Below are 14,965 nucleotides of genomic sequence, written 5' to 3'. Positions count from 1 at the left end.
GGGCTCTGGTTCAAGTCCCAGCTATACCACTTCTGATCTAGCTCTCTGCTAATATTCCCGGGAAAGCAGCAGAGGATAGCACCCACATGGGAGATCCACATGAAGCTCTTGGCCCTTGGCTTCAGCCTGGTCCATCCTTAGTTGTGGCCATTTGGGGAGTGAACCAGTGGATGGATGCGCGCTTGCGCTCGCATGCTCTGTGTGTGTGTGTGTGCATGTGTGTAATTCTGACTTTGAAATAAATCAATCAATCTGAAAAAGGAGACTTGTTTCTAGGGGAGAATGTCGTGGCCCAGAGGTTAAGCTGTCACTCAGTACACCCACATCCCATAGCGGAGTCCCTAGGTTCAAGGAGCCACTCTGCTTATGATTCCAAACCCTGAGAGGCAGCAGGTAATGGTTCAAGTGCTTGGGTATCTGCTGCTGATGTGGGAGACTTAGAAGGAACTCTTGGCTCCTGGTTTTGACCTAGTCTAACCCCAGGCATCTGGGGAGTGAACCAGCAGATGGAAGATCTATTTCTCTCACTATAAGCCATAAAGGCATCAATTTGAATCCCGAATTCTCCACTTCTGATCCAGATCCCTGCTAATGAGCCTGGGAAAGCAGTAGAAGATTGTCCAAATGTTTGTACCCCAGCTACCCACATGGGAGACTGGAAGAAGCTCCTGGCTCCTGGCTTCAGCCTGGTGCAGCCCGGCCATTTGGAAAATGAGCCGGCAGATGGAAGATCTCTCTCTGGCTGATCTCCCCCTAGTCCCCACCACCGTTTCTCCTCTCTATAACTGTGCTTTTCAAGCAAATAAATAAAATCTTTTTTTTAAAAAAAGTTAAACACCATAGGAGCCAGAAATTATGCTCCTGGAAGCTCAATCAAGAGAAATGTATACATATTTCCACACAGAGGTATGGATACTAATATTCACAGCATTATCAAAACATTATTTTGTCACACAGCCGAATATTGTTCAATAAGAAAGGGCATGCTACAACATGCATATACCTCAACAAAATTTTGAGATATGAAAGCAGCCAAATGCAAAGGCCTATATATGATATGATTCTGCTCACACTGAGTGTCCAGAAAAGACAAACTAACAGAGACAGAAAGCAGATCAGTGGCTATGTGGCACTAAAGATTGACTATAAACTGGCAAGAGGGAACTTTTGGGGGTGATAGAAATGTCCTGAAACTAGGTTGTGGTGATGGCTGTGGAATCTTTAAATATGCTTTTTTACCCAGTTATAGTGGGTAAACTGTGTGCTATGTAAAATAGACCTCAAAAAAACTACTTAAAAATCTCCTAAGATTCAGGCTTTCCTGCACATCTATTAGCCTAGAATCTCTGGGGCTGGGACCCAGACATCAGTATTTTTTAAAGCTCCTCAAGATATTCCAGTTGGCAGCTCTTGAGAACCTCTGAGACAGAGGGAACAACGTGGATGCGAATTGCATCTCTATAATTCACCAACGGTGTGATTTGGAGCAAATTATTTAATTTCTGAATGTTCTTTTCCTTTTTTATAAGATAAAGAAATAACACCCACCCCCATCAACATATTTTGAGGCCACAATGAGATGGGGAATGTGGCAAGCTGCTGAACAGTGTCAACTAGAACAACTGCTGCCTCGTAGATTGTTACAACTGGGAGACCCAAGGTCAGGAAGAGATGACAGTCACATGACCTGAGTTCAAGACCTGGAAGCCAGCCACAGGCTCCTCAGCAGACCCTGAGACCAGACACTGTTAGAAGAAGAAGCCTTGTGAGGCTCAGTTCAGAAAACTACTTTGACCTGTGCCAGTTTCGGACAAGTCGATAGTCTCCTAAAGAGCACTTCAATGGTGGCCAGCACTATGGCGCAGCAGGTTAAAGCCCTGGCCTGAAGCACCAGCATCCCATATGGGTGCCGGTTCTAGTCCTAGCTGCTACTTTTCCAAACCAGCTCTCTGCTATGGCCTGGGAAAGCAGCAGAAGATGGCCCAAGTCCTTAGGCCCCTGCACCCACGTGGGAGACCTGGAAAAGCTCCTGGCTCCTGGCTTCAGATCGGCACAGCTCCAGCTGTTACGGCCATCTGGGAAGTGAACCAGCGGGTAGAAAACCTCTCTATCTCTACCTCTCTAACTCTTTCAAATAAATAATAAAATAAATCTTTTAAAAAAGAGAGAGAACACTTCAATGAGACCAGAATTTCCATACTAACATGTAGTCAACTATCCATGAGCTTTTTTTGAACTTAAAATATATAGATGCCAATTAGTAATTTTGGGGTCTTTTGCAATTAAAGATAGGGTCTGATAGTTGAAGTCCTGAAACTTGGAAATCTTCATATCAACCTCAGTTCAGAGATAAAAATCTCTGAAATATCTTGCAGTTAGCTGCAAGTAACAGACTGCCTGTTTTTTTAATGTCTTAAAATGCGATTATTTTTCATTTTAATGGATAACCTTGGAGTAAGCATTCCAAGTTTTTAAAGGAAATTCAGCAGTGTCAACAAGGACTCAAACTCTCTACACTCTTCAGTTGTGTCACTCATCCCCAGGGTATAGATAACATCTCTCCTCATGATCATAAAAAGGCTGCCAAATCTCTAAGTAACTCATTCTCCTACAATGGCATTCCAAGAAGAAAATTGGATGGAGAGAACGGGGAAAACAGCCACGAAGAATAAAATAAGATTTTCTCTTTGTAGGCATTTCTCTTATTAGGAAGGAATAAAACTCTGTCCCAGAAGAAACAGTTAAACTTTCCTTTATATCACCTTAGCTGAAATTGGGTCAAATTTCCACCCTGTTCGCAAGAAAGCAGCAGAAATGGTCGTTGGGGAAGCATCCAAGAGCATCTGCCGCAATACTTATCTTCATATGGTGTTTTACAACTATGCATATGTAGCAGACAGTGTTCTTAATTACAAGCAACAGAAAATGTCCCTGGCTAATTTAACCAGAAAACGACTTTATTCACAGCATTTTGAGTAATTCAGAGTTGTCAGAATGTCTGAAGAATAAGGCTTGAAGTGAAGCTGCCAGAAACAATGTCCAAATCCATGCCTGAAATCTGTTCTAATGAAGAAGTCATCCCTTCTGTCAGTCACCACACATTTCACCTGCAGTTTACACCCCTGCTGTTTCTCTACAAGAACATGATCTTGCTTTCACCATCGCTGCCAAGGTTATCAGAGAGCAAGAGCGAGCCCCTCCCCAGCTCCACCGCCCATGGTGGTCGTGCCACGTGCTTCCAAGTCAAAGTGCCCTGTGAAATGCACTCACTGACTCGTGCAACCCTGCTCATGTGATTTCGTCTGGTTGCAAAGAATCTGGGGTGGTGATCAACTGGGATTGTTGGCACTTCTCCTGTCAGTAAGTCTTTGTCCTCAACCAACATTCAGAAAGTGAAGAATTACCACCTTGGATAGAGGGTTAGATATTGGGGGGGGGGGGGGGGTAGCGTGATAATACATGCACACTCCATTGTCACGTATCTCATTTCATTCTTACAACATTCTACAAGTTATCCTCAATTTAGGGAAAAGGAAACTGAAGCTCAGAGATACATGACCATGTCAGACATTCTAAGCTCTAGAGAAACCCAAAGAAGAAAAGATAGAGGTCCAAGGATCTTCACTGTGCTTTATAATAGCGAACTGAATGAAAAAGAGGCAGTTGTCCATTGTATGGCTTTTGTTAAACAAACTGTGATGCACTTACACAATGGAACATTGTGTAACCTTTTATAAAATGACTTATCTGTGCTGATAAGACAAAGACTTTCAGGATGCATTAAGTGACAGCCCACATGTTCCAAAATGGCAAGACACAGTATATTCCACAATACTTTCAAGAAACTTCCATTTGATATAGCTACAGAAATGTGGATAGCATATATAATATGTATTTTAGATACATATACATACACACATAAAACTATGTACACTGAACTGTGAATAGTGGTTTGCTCATGGGAATGTGGTAAAAACCTTCCTCATCCTTATATATATTTGTAGTTCTCAGGCATTTTTTTGGTAATAAACACATAGCATTTTATAAGCAGCAAAACATTCAAGAAGTCCAACTGTAGTTGAGGCAGACTCATCAACCACAAATATACATCATCTAAAAACAGAAGAGTCCGGGTATTCAGAGGACAGAAATGGGGGGAGGGGAAGGGCTTGCTCTGTCACTGCAGGCCATTTTTGCCCCTAGGTTTCAGATATTGAAATAAGCACTAATTAACGAGTCACTCAAAAACTGTGGCCAATGGGTGAACAAAACGTGCAGAGCGCTCAGGCCTTCCGCACCAGCTAGACAATTCACTGGAGCCAGAGGGATCAACTCCAGCTGAAGTGGAGGAAGTGGTAGAATAACAACAGGGTTCCAGAAGCAAATGCTTGGTCCCAGACGCAGCGCCGATCTGCAGGCTGAGATGGCCAGGCAGGGGGAGCAAGACCAGCACAGGCTCAAAGATGCTGCACCTTGGTTGGAGACTGGGCAGGAGAAACCAGTGAGGCAGAAATGAGGCTAGGCCTAGGCGAGTCCCCAGCTCTCCGCTCAGGCACAACATCTTGGACCAGAAGCTGCCAATTACATTGTGCAATGCTTTATTTTAGTAGTCATTTCCATAATATAATTTGTTATCAATGAACATTGTTTCTACCTATAGGAATCTGACATTCCAGTGCCACAAGGGTACGCTTGAATATGCAAACCCTGGAAGTAAGGCAGGGTAGCTCAGTAGAGAAGAGTGTGGACTTGACTTGGTGATGTAGGCAGTGTAGACAGAGTTGACCATCGACTCCAGGGTGGGAATTTGTAAGTGAATCTTCTGACAAAAGCAATAATCTCTTGGGAGAAAAAGATTTACTCTGATTTGTGAATGGCCTGAGCTTCCATTGAGGAGGTTCAGGGGTGGGTCTCCACCATGCTCTGGCTCTGAATTTCCCAGGCTTTTACTGTACAAGAACAAAGAAAAATGAGCATAATGAGCCAGATTCCAGTGTGAGTTATTAGTCCTATTGATGTGCCTGCATGGAGAAAACCCAGTGAGTAACATGACTTATTAGTGAATCAAAATGCCTGACTCACTCTGACCATAGGAGAGCAAGTGAGGCAGGAGACCCTGGCTGAAGGGTCCTGTTGTCATCTTCCCTTTTGTTCTATGTGATGAAGCCTGATGTTGGCAGTCACTCTCCACACTCCCTCTCCCGTGTGTGGGGTCTGTCAATACAGGTGTCACAGATAACCCATGAGGAGCTGGGACTGCAGAGGCAGGATTCTGGAAAGATCCTTTGAGCCAATTTAGGAGTGTTTCTCCTGGAATGAGTGTTCAACATCCATGTGGATTCTTGGCTAAGTCACTCTGGTCAGTTTCCATGCTGAAGACAAGACTGGGGCACAGCTTGCAGAACAACCTACCACATGTGTTCCTGCTTTTTTCTTTTGTTTTGCTTTGCTTTCCAATATCAAAGCAGATCTAAGCCACTAGACAAAGCTTCTCCAAAGACTTCAGACGAATAATTTCCAGATGTGCTATTTGCAATCTGTCCAAAATATTACAGTTGTAGAGCAAAGATATAAATGTCATCAGTCCCTGGAGGCATTACAGAGTAACACTTGAGAGTACAAGCTTGGGAGCCAGGCTGCTTGGAACTGGACCCTGACTCCACCACTACGGCAAGCTATCTAACTTTTTCATGCCTCAGTTTTTCTATCTATAGAATGGCAATAATTATAGCACCAATCAAATGGGAATGTTGTGAGGATTAAATTAGTCAATTAGCAAATGGTGGATAAATGTAAGCACTGCTGTTATTCAGGAATCACATCGGCTTCTTCTAAAGTATCTCATAGAGTGTGGAAGTGGATGCGGTCACCATGACTCCTGAGCATCACCACAGGATGCTGAGCTGAGCACATCTAGAAACATGATCTCCTCAATACAAGCAGTTACCCAGGCCCACGTGGTCCCAAACAGATGAAGCTTACGAATGGTCCAAATACCATTCGTAATTGCCCCCAATACCAATGTGTTTATTTACAGCAAGATCTAGAAAAGACAAAGAGGCCACCAGCTATTGAGGCTAGCATGTCAGTGTACCCTCCCTACTAGGATTTGAAAGCATTCCTAATCCCTACATTCATGCTGCAGCTGCTTGGAATGGGGAATTGGGGAGGTCATGGGGATTATCTAAGATCCTGAGGATGAGGCTTCATGATGGCATTTGTGACTTTTTAAGAGGGAGAGAGACCTGAGCTAGTGTGCTTGCTTTGTCACACCCTGTGTTGCCTTCTGCCACGTTATGAAGCTGCAGGAAGCCCTCAGCACACGCTGGCACCACACTCTTGGACTTCTCAGCTTCCAGAGCTCTGGGCTAACTAAACCCTATTCTTTATAAATTACCCAACCTAGGGCACTCTGTGATAGCAGCAGAAATCTGACTAAGATACTTTCCTGATGTGAAAATCTACATGGGAAGTCAAGTCTTCACTTGACGGCTACCTGATGAGCATGGAAGTAGATCCAGCAACCTAAGGCTGTGCAAATGTAATGGGGTCATCCTCACTATGCAACTATCTGGTATTACCTACACCAGGGAAAGAATCTTCCAGTCAGCTAGTCAGGAACCCTCTCTTGGGAGCAGAGCTGACAAATCCTGGCTTGATGATTTCCTTTTTCTCTGATTCCAACAGCATGCCCCATTTTGATATTAGACGTCCTTTGGGATTCTGGGGAACATGAACAAGGCAGTGCCAAAGCTTTAGATACATGAACACAGTCCTTGCTTCTGGACCTATATTCACATCAGACCCTAGCTATACCTGGACCTTTCTGGGTACAGAGACTTCAGTTGAGTTTCTTCCAAACTGACCCAAGACAGGTGGGAATTTGCAGCCCACTGAACAAGACAGGGGAGCTTCCAACGTATGGTGGGATGGAGAAGTTTGTGTTGACCTGAACTCTTGTAAAGGACAACATTCTCTACAGTTGAGGAATATTGTATATGAACTGCACGTCAGTGTGCGTGCAGGGTGGGACGAGATGGTCCCCAAAACCTCGTTCAGGCAGTCAGAGATGCTCAGGAAGCTGCATACTAAGGACCAGGGTTCTAGGAGCTAAGGGCTTGCATGTGGCAAAGCTGGAAGCAGAGGTCAGACAAATGAGCACAGTGGCAGGTAGGAAAGGGAGAGAGACAGAGAGAGAGACAGAGAGAGGGAGGGAGGAGAGCTATCCACTGGTTAGAAGCCAGGAAAATGGACTTGTTGGATGCAGATGTCGGAGGCTGTTAGCTTCGGCGGAGGGTGGGAGGGTGGGAATATAAAGTGGAAATGTTCTCGTCTATTTCACACATGCAATTTTCAGTGAAGCCTGACTTCCAAATCCTAAAATGTACTGTGGGAGCCTGGAAAGGGACAAAGGACTTGCCGTCTGCTAAGATGTGCTGAAGCCCACACAGAGAGCAGGATGTCCTTAAATCTGGGCTTTACATGGAAGAAGCAACAGGATTAAAAATGCTCTCTTCCTTCAAGCTTCCTCAGAAGTCCTTCTGTCTCTTCTATTCATTCTTTGACTTGGCTTTTCCTTCCCATCTTTCCTCTCCCTTCTATTCCTTTCTATTGTTCCCCATCTTCTTCCTTTTACTTCCTCCCCCCACCTCCAGTTTTCCCATCTGGTTGGTGTGGCAGGTAGACTCAATGTCTCCTCCTGGGTAGAACTCTCTCCTAACCCCCTTAGAAGGCATAAAACTAAAGGGGACTGTAAAAGAGAGAAAATACACTATGTGTGCAGCAGACTGTTTATATTACATTGGATCTAAAATTTTAACTCAAGAAGCAAAAGGAATCTTGGGGCCTGTGTTGTGGCGTAGTGGGTTAGGCCTCTACCTACAACATCAGTATCCCATATGGGCACCAGTTCCAGAGCTGGCTGCTCCTATTCAGACCCAACTTCCTGCTAATGTGTCTGGGAAAGCAGTGGAGGATGGACCAACTGCTTGGGTCCCTGCACCTACATGGGAGACCCAGATGAAGTTCCTGGCTTTTGCCTGGCCTAGCCCTGGCCATTTGCAGCTATTTGGGGAGCAAACCAACTGATGGAAGATATTCTCTCTCTATCTCTCTCTCTCACTCACATCTCTCTCATCTTTCTCTATAACCCTGCTTTTCAAATAAATAAAAAATAAATCTTTACAAAAAGAGGGTCCATCAGGCCCCTGTGTGTTTATTTCCTGAGGGACAAAATGGTATCAGGACTCATTTACCTGTCAGGCTCTTTGGTGTTACATGTGAGCACTGAGAGCTGAGTGGGTATGATAAGAAAGTCAAAAACTGGCTGGAAATTCAGCATTTTAGGATCTTAGCACTTCTTCCCACTTTATCACCATTACCTCTGCAAGCACAAACACACCCGTGGAGCTACAATTGCTCCATAAATGGCACTTCTCTGTGGGCACTTACACTTGACAGTTACGTATGACTTTAATTTCTAGATAATTTCTCTGCCAACCATCCTTCACCTGGAATAAGGCCACCATATTACTTCAATTCTTTTTCATTTCTTAGAATCCCGATCTGCTTCCCCCTCGGCCTTCCTCTCCATCTCCCTCTTACATTTTTGGGGGGGCAGGGGAGGGTCTCTAGAGTGGATACTTACTGTTTGGGGGCTTGAATCCCAGCATAGTCTCCCCCCTCCTTCCAATAGCAAGCCCATGGCAAGAGGAGCTCTCCCTGGGCCCTGCCCAGAAAGAGAACTATACAAAGCCATAAGCAAGACAGGGCCAAGCTGAGACCAGCCCTGCCTTTCACGGTGTACCTGCAGTGCCAATCGGCCAGTTTCTCTGGGAAATTGCCTAGACTCTGATCCCTGGTGTCAACTTTCCCAACAAGTTTACAAGCTAAGCTAAAGTTTTCCCCAAAATTCACTTCTAGTTAATTAATTTGTGGTAAAGTTAATTAGAATGGTTTTCTGTTGTTTGCAGCCAAGAACTTTAGATGATATGTTCTTATTCTCTCCTATTAAAAAAAAATTCTTTCTCATACTGGGACTCACAGGAAAACTACAATGAATAAGTGGGAAAATCACTGCAAGAGGAAAACCTGGTAATAAACATAGAATGAAAGCAGAGGTGAACTGAATACACAAAATACATGCTATACTTCCCTATGCCTTTTGTTACAAGAGGGAAACAAATCTAAGCTTCCTAGTAGCCAAAGCAGTGATTGGAACACAATTTGCTCCACAATTCTGTGCTCATAGAAAAAAATAATAAGTCAGTAACTCAAGTAAGTCATAGCTGATGCTGTTCCAAACAACAATTTCTTCCAGGGGGTCCTCCTAAAGATGGTACAGTATAAAAAAGTGAACCATATCCACATGGGTAATAAGTGCAGTATGCTTTCACAGAGCACAGATGAACAAAACTTCAACTTCATAGAGTCCTTTCACTGAAGCATCATTCATTAAGACCAATTCTATGGGAGCTGAAGACATACCTGCCAGTTCCTGAGCTCCGTGGTGGCATGGCTTAATTTAGGGTCAGATTTGAAAGAGTAAACCTTCACACAGCTGTCTTTTAATAAGGTGTGTTTCTCATCTTATCTTCTGGAAGGTACTGTGATGCATTCAGTTTGAATGTACACTCTCTCACAGGTGCTGTGCAGCTATTCGTACTAAAGCGTATTTCTCTGCATGTGTATGTTGGTTGGTTCATCGCAGATTCAAATGTTTCAAAAGCTGAGTGAGCTGGGGTTAGTGCTGACATCTTTCTTGAGCTGTCAAGACCTTAAGGAGATGATATGCTTGAAGGGCAAACCAATCAAGCTATTATCAGAAACAGAACAAGAGCATACCTATGGGGGCTGGTGCTGTGGCATAGTGGGTCAAGCCGCCACCTGCAATGCTGGCATCCCACATGGGCGCCAGTTCAAGTCCCGGCTGCTCCACTTCTGATCCAGCTCTCTGCTATGGCCTGGGAAAGCAACAGAAGATGGCACAAGTTCTTGGGCCCCTGTACCCACGTGGGAGACCCAGAAGAAGCTCCTGGCTCCTGGCTCCAGATCGGCGCAGCTCAGGCTATTGCAGCCAATTGGGGAGTGAACCAGTGGATGGAAGACCCCCCCCCCCCCGCCTCTCCTTCTCTATGTAATTCTGACTTTCAAATAAATAAATACACTTTTAAAAAAGAGAGAGAATACCTATGAATTGGGCCAAAAAATGAACTAGGTGCACAACTACACTCACAGCAGCATCATTAACAGGTAAAGGTGGGCATTTGGCCTCATGGTTAAGACACTGGTTGGGATGCCAGCATCCCATTTCAGAGAGCCTAGTCCTGGCTCAGCTCTGGACTCCAGCTTCCTGGTAATGCAGACCCTGGGAGAGAGCAGGTGATAGCTGAAGTAACTGAGTCTCTGCCACCCAGGAGACAGTTGGATGGAGTTTCCAGCTATCAGGTTTGGCCTAATCAAAATAGCCATTGCAGGCACTTGGAGAGTGAACCAGCATTTGAGAGTTCTGTCTCTAAGCAATGCTCAATTAAAAATGAATTAGCTGTACAATAACTATTTTCATAGCAACATTATTCACAATAGCCAAAAGATGGAAACAACCATCAACAGATGAATGGATAAAAAGGTGGAATAACAGAATAATTAACAGAATTAATGATAGAATATTATTCAGTGTTTAAAAGGAATAATTTTTGGCACATGTTATGTGTGGATGAAACTTGAGGACATTAAGCGAAATAAGTCAGTTACAAAAGGAAAATATTGTATGACTCCTCTTACATGAGGTTTCTAGAGTAGTCCAATTTGTAGAGACAGAAAGAATGGTAGCTGCCAGGGGTCGGGGGGTGGGTAGAAGGAAGCTGGCATTCAGTGAGTACAGAGTCTCCATTGGGAACCATGAAAAGGTTCTGGGGATGGTCGGTAGTGATGGCTGCACAAAATGAAGATACCACCTAGAAGTGGTAAACATAGCAAAGTGTATTATATGTTTTATATGGAAAAAAAATACTAAACTGTGAACATTACCAAAAATGGATGAATGGCCTAAGTTTGGCACCATAATGCATAGTCACAGTAATTTTAATTTGAATACTTTGAAAAGCAGGCATTGCCAAACACTCACCTTGGCCATTAAAAAAGCCCAATAAATCTCTCAAGTTTAGAATGTCTAATTTTAAGCAATGAAGTTTCCTGGTGAGCCCTCCAAGATAAACTGATTCCAAAACACACATTTGGGCCAATACATTTATTGGATATTTGTTGGATGTTGCCTCAGTTTGCTCATGACACTAACTGGGGGACATTATCTTATTAATCCCCTACAACAACCCAGGATAAGTCAAGTCCATTGTGCAGGTGAGCAAACCAAGACTCGAGAATAACAAATAGCCTTTTGTAGGTCACATGGGCAGGAAGTAGTGGATCTTGGATGGGAACCAACCCTCTCCAATACATATGATGTCCACATAGGCTTTCGGAGGCCCTGGCTCTTGTATCTTCCATTACACCTAATGAATCCTCAAGCAATGGCAACATCACCCTAGTGTCCCTTTTCTGGGTTTTACCACTAGGTTTTATTTTGAACTGAAGCAGTCTGTTCTCCCAAACCCTTACAGTTTGTATAGAGAATGAGGACAGAGAGGAAATGTGTGAATTTTCTTCACCCTTTTGTTTCACTTTATTTCCTCATTAGTAAACATCACTGAAAACTCTACCATGTGTAGGACTGGCCTGGGAACTGGGCGTTTAAAACAATTCCCAGAGAAAATATTTGGTAAACTTGAGTAAGAAAATCCCCCTTTAATTTTCCAATCTCTATCCTCAGGCTTTTAAGCACAGAGCCCAAGGCAAACTCAGTTCAGAAAAACCTGAAGCATGCCACCTCCCACAATCCTCTGGGGAAGCCATTACCCCAGCAAGCCAGTTCTCCACTCCACCCTGCTCCCCTCTAGCCCTTGCTAATTGCTCCTAATTATATACCTTAAGAATTCCTCTCTCCCTGGGGTATGTGTCCTGAAAACCATCGTGTTTTGTCTTCTCATGGGCTAATTAGGATTTGCCAAAGGAAGCAGCAGAGCTTGGAGGCCTCTGATCTTCCAAGGAGGCCCTGCCTTCATTTGTCTTCCCTCTGACTTTCCTCCCTTCTGTTTGTCTTCCGCTGTTTAGACACCTCAGCCTCCTCAGGAGCCAGGTGCAGCCACCCCAGGATGGATGAACGGCGTTCTTCTCTCTTTGTTCAGGTAGCTTGTACCTTGGCAGCATGAACCAATACTTGCTGAACGCGCTGAAACTCCACCTTACCTCACTTTCTCCTTTTTTGCATTGCTTAAGAGCAAGCTGTATTTTATGAAGGTTCAGTGTCACTTTACAAAGTCGAAAGGAAGCAGTCTCCACATATTCTTATCTATGGAATCTGAGCACCTCCAAATTTCTAACACAGTGGTGTCTGCCCCATCTGTACACACAATATTGATTAACTAGCTGCACGTTTCTATTTTATCAACACTTTGGTTCATTCCCTCTGGGTGGTTGTGAAGGTACCAACAACTAGGTGATCCACTCGTGGTGTCGGGGTCTTCCTTTCTGATTGTGCCTTTTTGCTTTGACCTTGCTGTTCTCTCAGGAACAGAATTGTATATCTCAGTGCTGTGAATTGCAGTGCCAGGCCAGATCTGAGGGGGAATCTCGCCCCAGGTGTGTTCTGAAGACATTTAGAAAACAGTACAGTGTGCTGCAGGATTAATGGGCAGAGGGACAAGAACTGAAGTCAAATAATTCCACCTTCCACAACACCGGAAACCTTCCTTTCCTTCTCTGTGCCTCAGTCGTGCCAACTCTAAAGTGAAAATATTTGGGGCTAGTACTGTGGCGTAGTGGGTAAAGCCACTGGCTTCAGCACCAGTATCCCATATGGGTGCTAGTTCGAGTCCAGGCTGCTCCACTTCTGATCCAGCTCCCGCTAATGCACCTGGTGGAAGATGACCCAAGTGCCTGGGCCTCTGCATCCACATGGGAGAATGGGAAGAAGCTCCTGGCTTCAGACCAACCCAGCCCCGGCCGTTATGGCCATTTAGGGAGTGAACCAGTGGATGGAAGAATTCTCTCTCTCTCTCTCTGTTTAAGCGTGTGTGTGTGTGTAAAACTCTTTCAAATAAATAAATCTTAGAAAAAAAATATTTGATTAACTGACATATTCTGCCGTAATTTTGTCTCATCAACTATTTGTTCATTTTGAGTTACAGGATTGGATACATTTTGCTGATATGCAAATTGAGGCAAGCTAGAATCTATTTAACCCTGCTCTGTCCCTTCTCTCCACCCCCCACCCACCCACCCCCAATAAATGGTTGCTTGGAACCACCTACTTCAGCCTAGCCAACTTTTTCTTTTATTGACCACGAATGAAAAGTTCTTTGAGTGCCACCTGGATCTGTGACTTCCCCTCGCTACCCTCCTCCTCCTGGACTCCCCTGGCTCTGGATCCCTGCCCTTTCTCTCCTAAGGAGTATTCTCTGCTTTTTATCCTGCTGAGATTTGTCTTCTTTCTTCTTCACTGTTAATTTTACCAATTTCAAGAGAAAAAAAAAAACTCACTGGGTTTCTCTGAAAGATCTTTGTAATTCAGAGAGTAGTATGTAAAGATAAAATTTGAATTCTTATGGACACTTGATATTCATCTGCTATTAACTACAAGAAACCAGAAATAGACTCTTCCTTTCAGAGAAAGGAGGTACCTGCTGGAATTGCACCTCTTGCCTTGGCTTGAAGGTTGCCATTTTGGACAGCGATGTGAGTTTTCTTTCTTCTTTTTCCCTGCCTATGTGAAGAAGGAAATGCCAGAGACCTTCCCACCCCCTCAACCAACCCAGTACTCCATGTTCAGGTGCTTCTGCCAACTAATTAACACCTCCCCTGCAAGCTGTAAATTGGACGGCAGATGCGCATAAATGCAAAACCCAGTGGGGAGTCTCATGCTTTCTATATACATACATTTCATGAAAGGCAGTAAGTGAAATCAAGTAGGCTGATGGGAAATGTATTTTGCCAAAATGGCCACCCCCAGCTTTAAAATACATTTATGGGCTTTTAACACGACATAAATTTCTCATGTCTTTGGAGAAGAGGCCCATTTTGGTTGTTTTTCAAACGTAACCCAATGAGTTTTCAAAATTCTACGAAAACGATTGGACACCTTCAGGCAGTCCTAGGATGGCATCAGAGATGAAGGCACTTTTGCGTGCCTACCCTGCATCTGTTCAACTCTCCAAGGACCAGCTAGGTCTTTAAATGCTTGCTTCTAATCTCAATGTGCTCTAATCTATGATGTATTTCCTACCAGCATTCTCTTTAAACCAAACAGCATCCCTTTACTTACAGGCTAAGAAATATCTCATTCTTCTTTAGGTCTCATAAGACATACTGGTGTGTACACAATCTAATGAGATCCAGAGCACCCGAAGATCTGTCTCTTACTTACTTTCTCTCCCAATACCCATTCATATCGCACACACCTGCCAGACAACTGTCTGAATTTCCCTGCACAGGTGATCTGTCACAACTTTACATTCTAGACCTTTCCTTGTTGTAGTCTTTCCCCAGAAGCCATACTTTCCCCTTCTTCCAAGCAGCTCAGAAATCATTTTTTCATTAACCAGCAATTTCAATTCAATTCAGCAAAGACTGTTGAGCACCTTGTCTGTACCAAACACGGTGCTATGCTCTTGAGACAGTAATAAACAAGTCACGCATTTTCTCTCGGAGGAGTCCATTAGATGGGGGGGGGGGGGGGAGGCAAGTGTCATCAGTAAACACTATAAACGCCAATGGGTTCTCGTAGAGGACGCTCCTGAGTCCCAGGGTGACACAGAGTAACCTATGCTTCAGGAATGGTAGCTGGAATTCGGGGGAGCATGTCTATTGGGGGAAAGTTTCAGAGGGGTGAGGAACATAGGAATAGGTCTAC

Source organism: Lepus europaeus, chromosome 12 (assembly GCF_033115175.1).
Source record: "Lepus europaeus isolate LE1 chromosome 12, mLepTim1.pri, whole genome shotgun sequence".
NCBI lineage: Eukaryota > Metazoa > Chordata > Mammalia > Lagomorpha > Leporidae > Lepus > Lepus europaeus.
The sequence above is the reverse complement of the archived record's forward strand: the minus strand, read 5'-3'. Positions refer to the sequence as shown.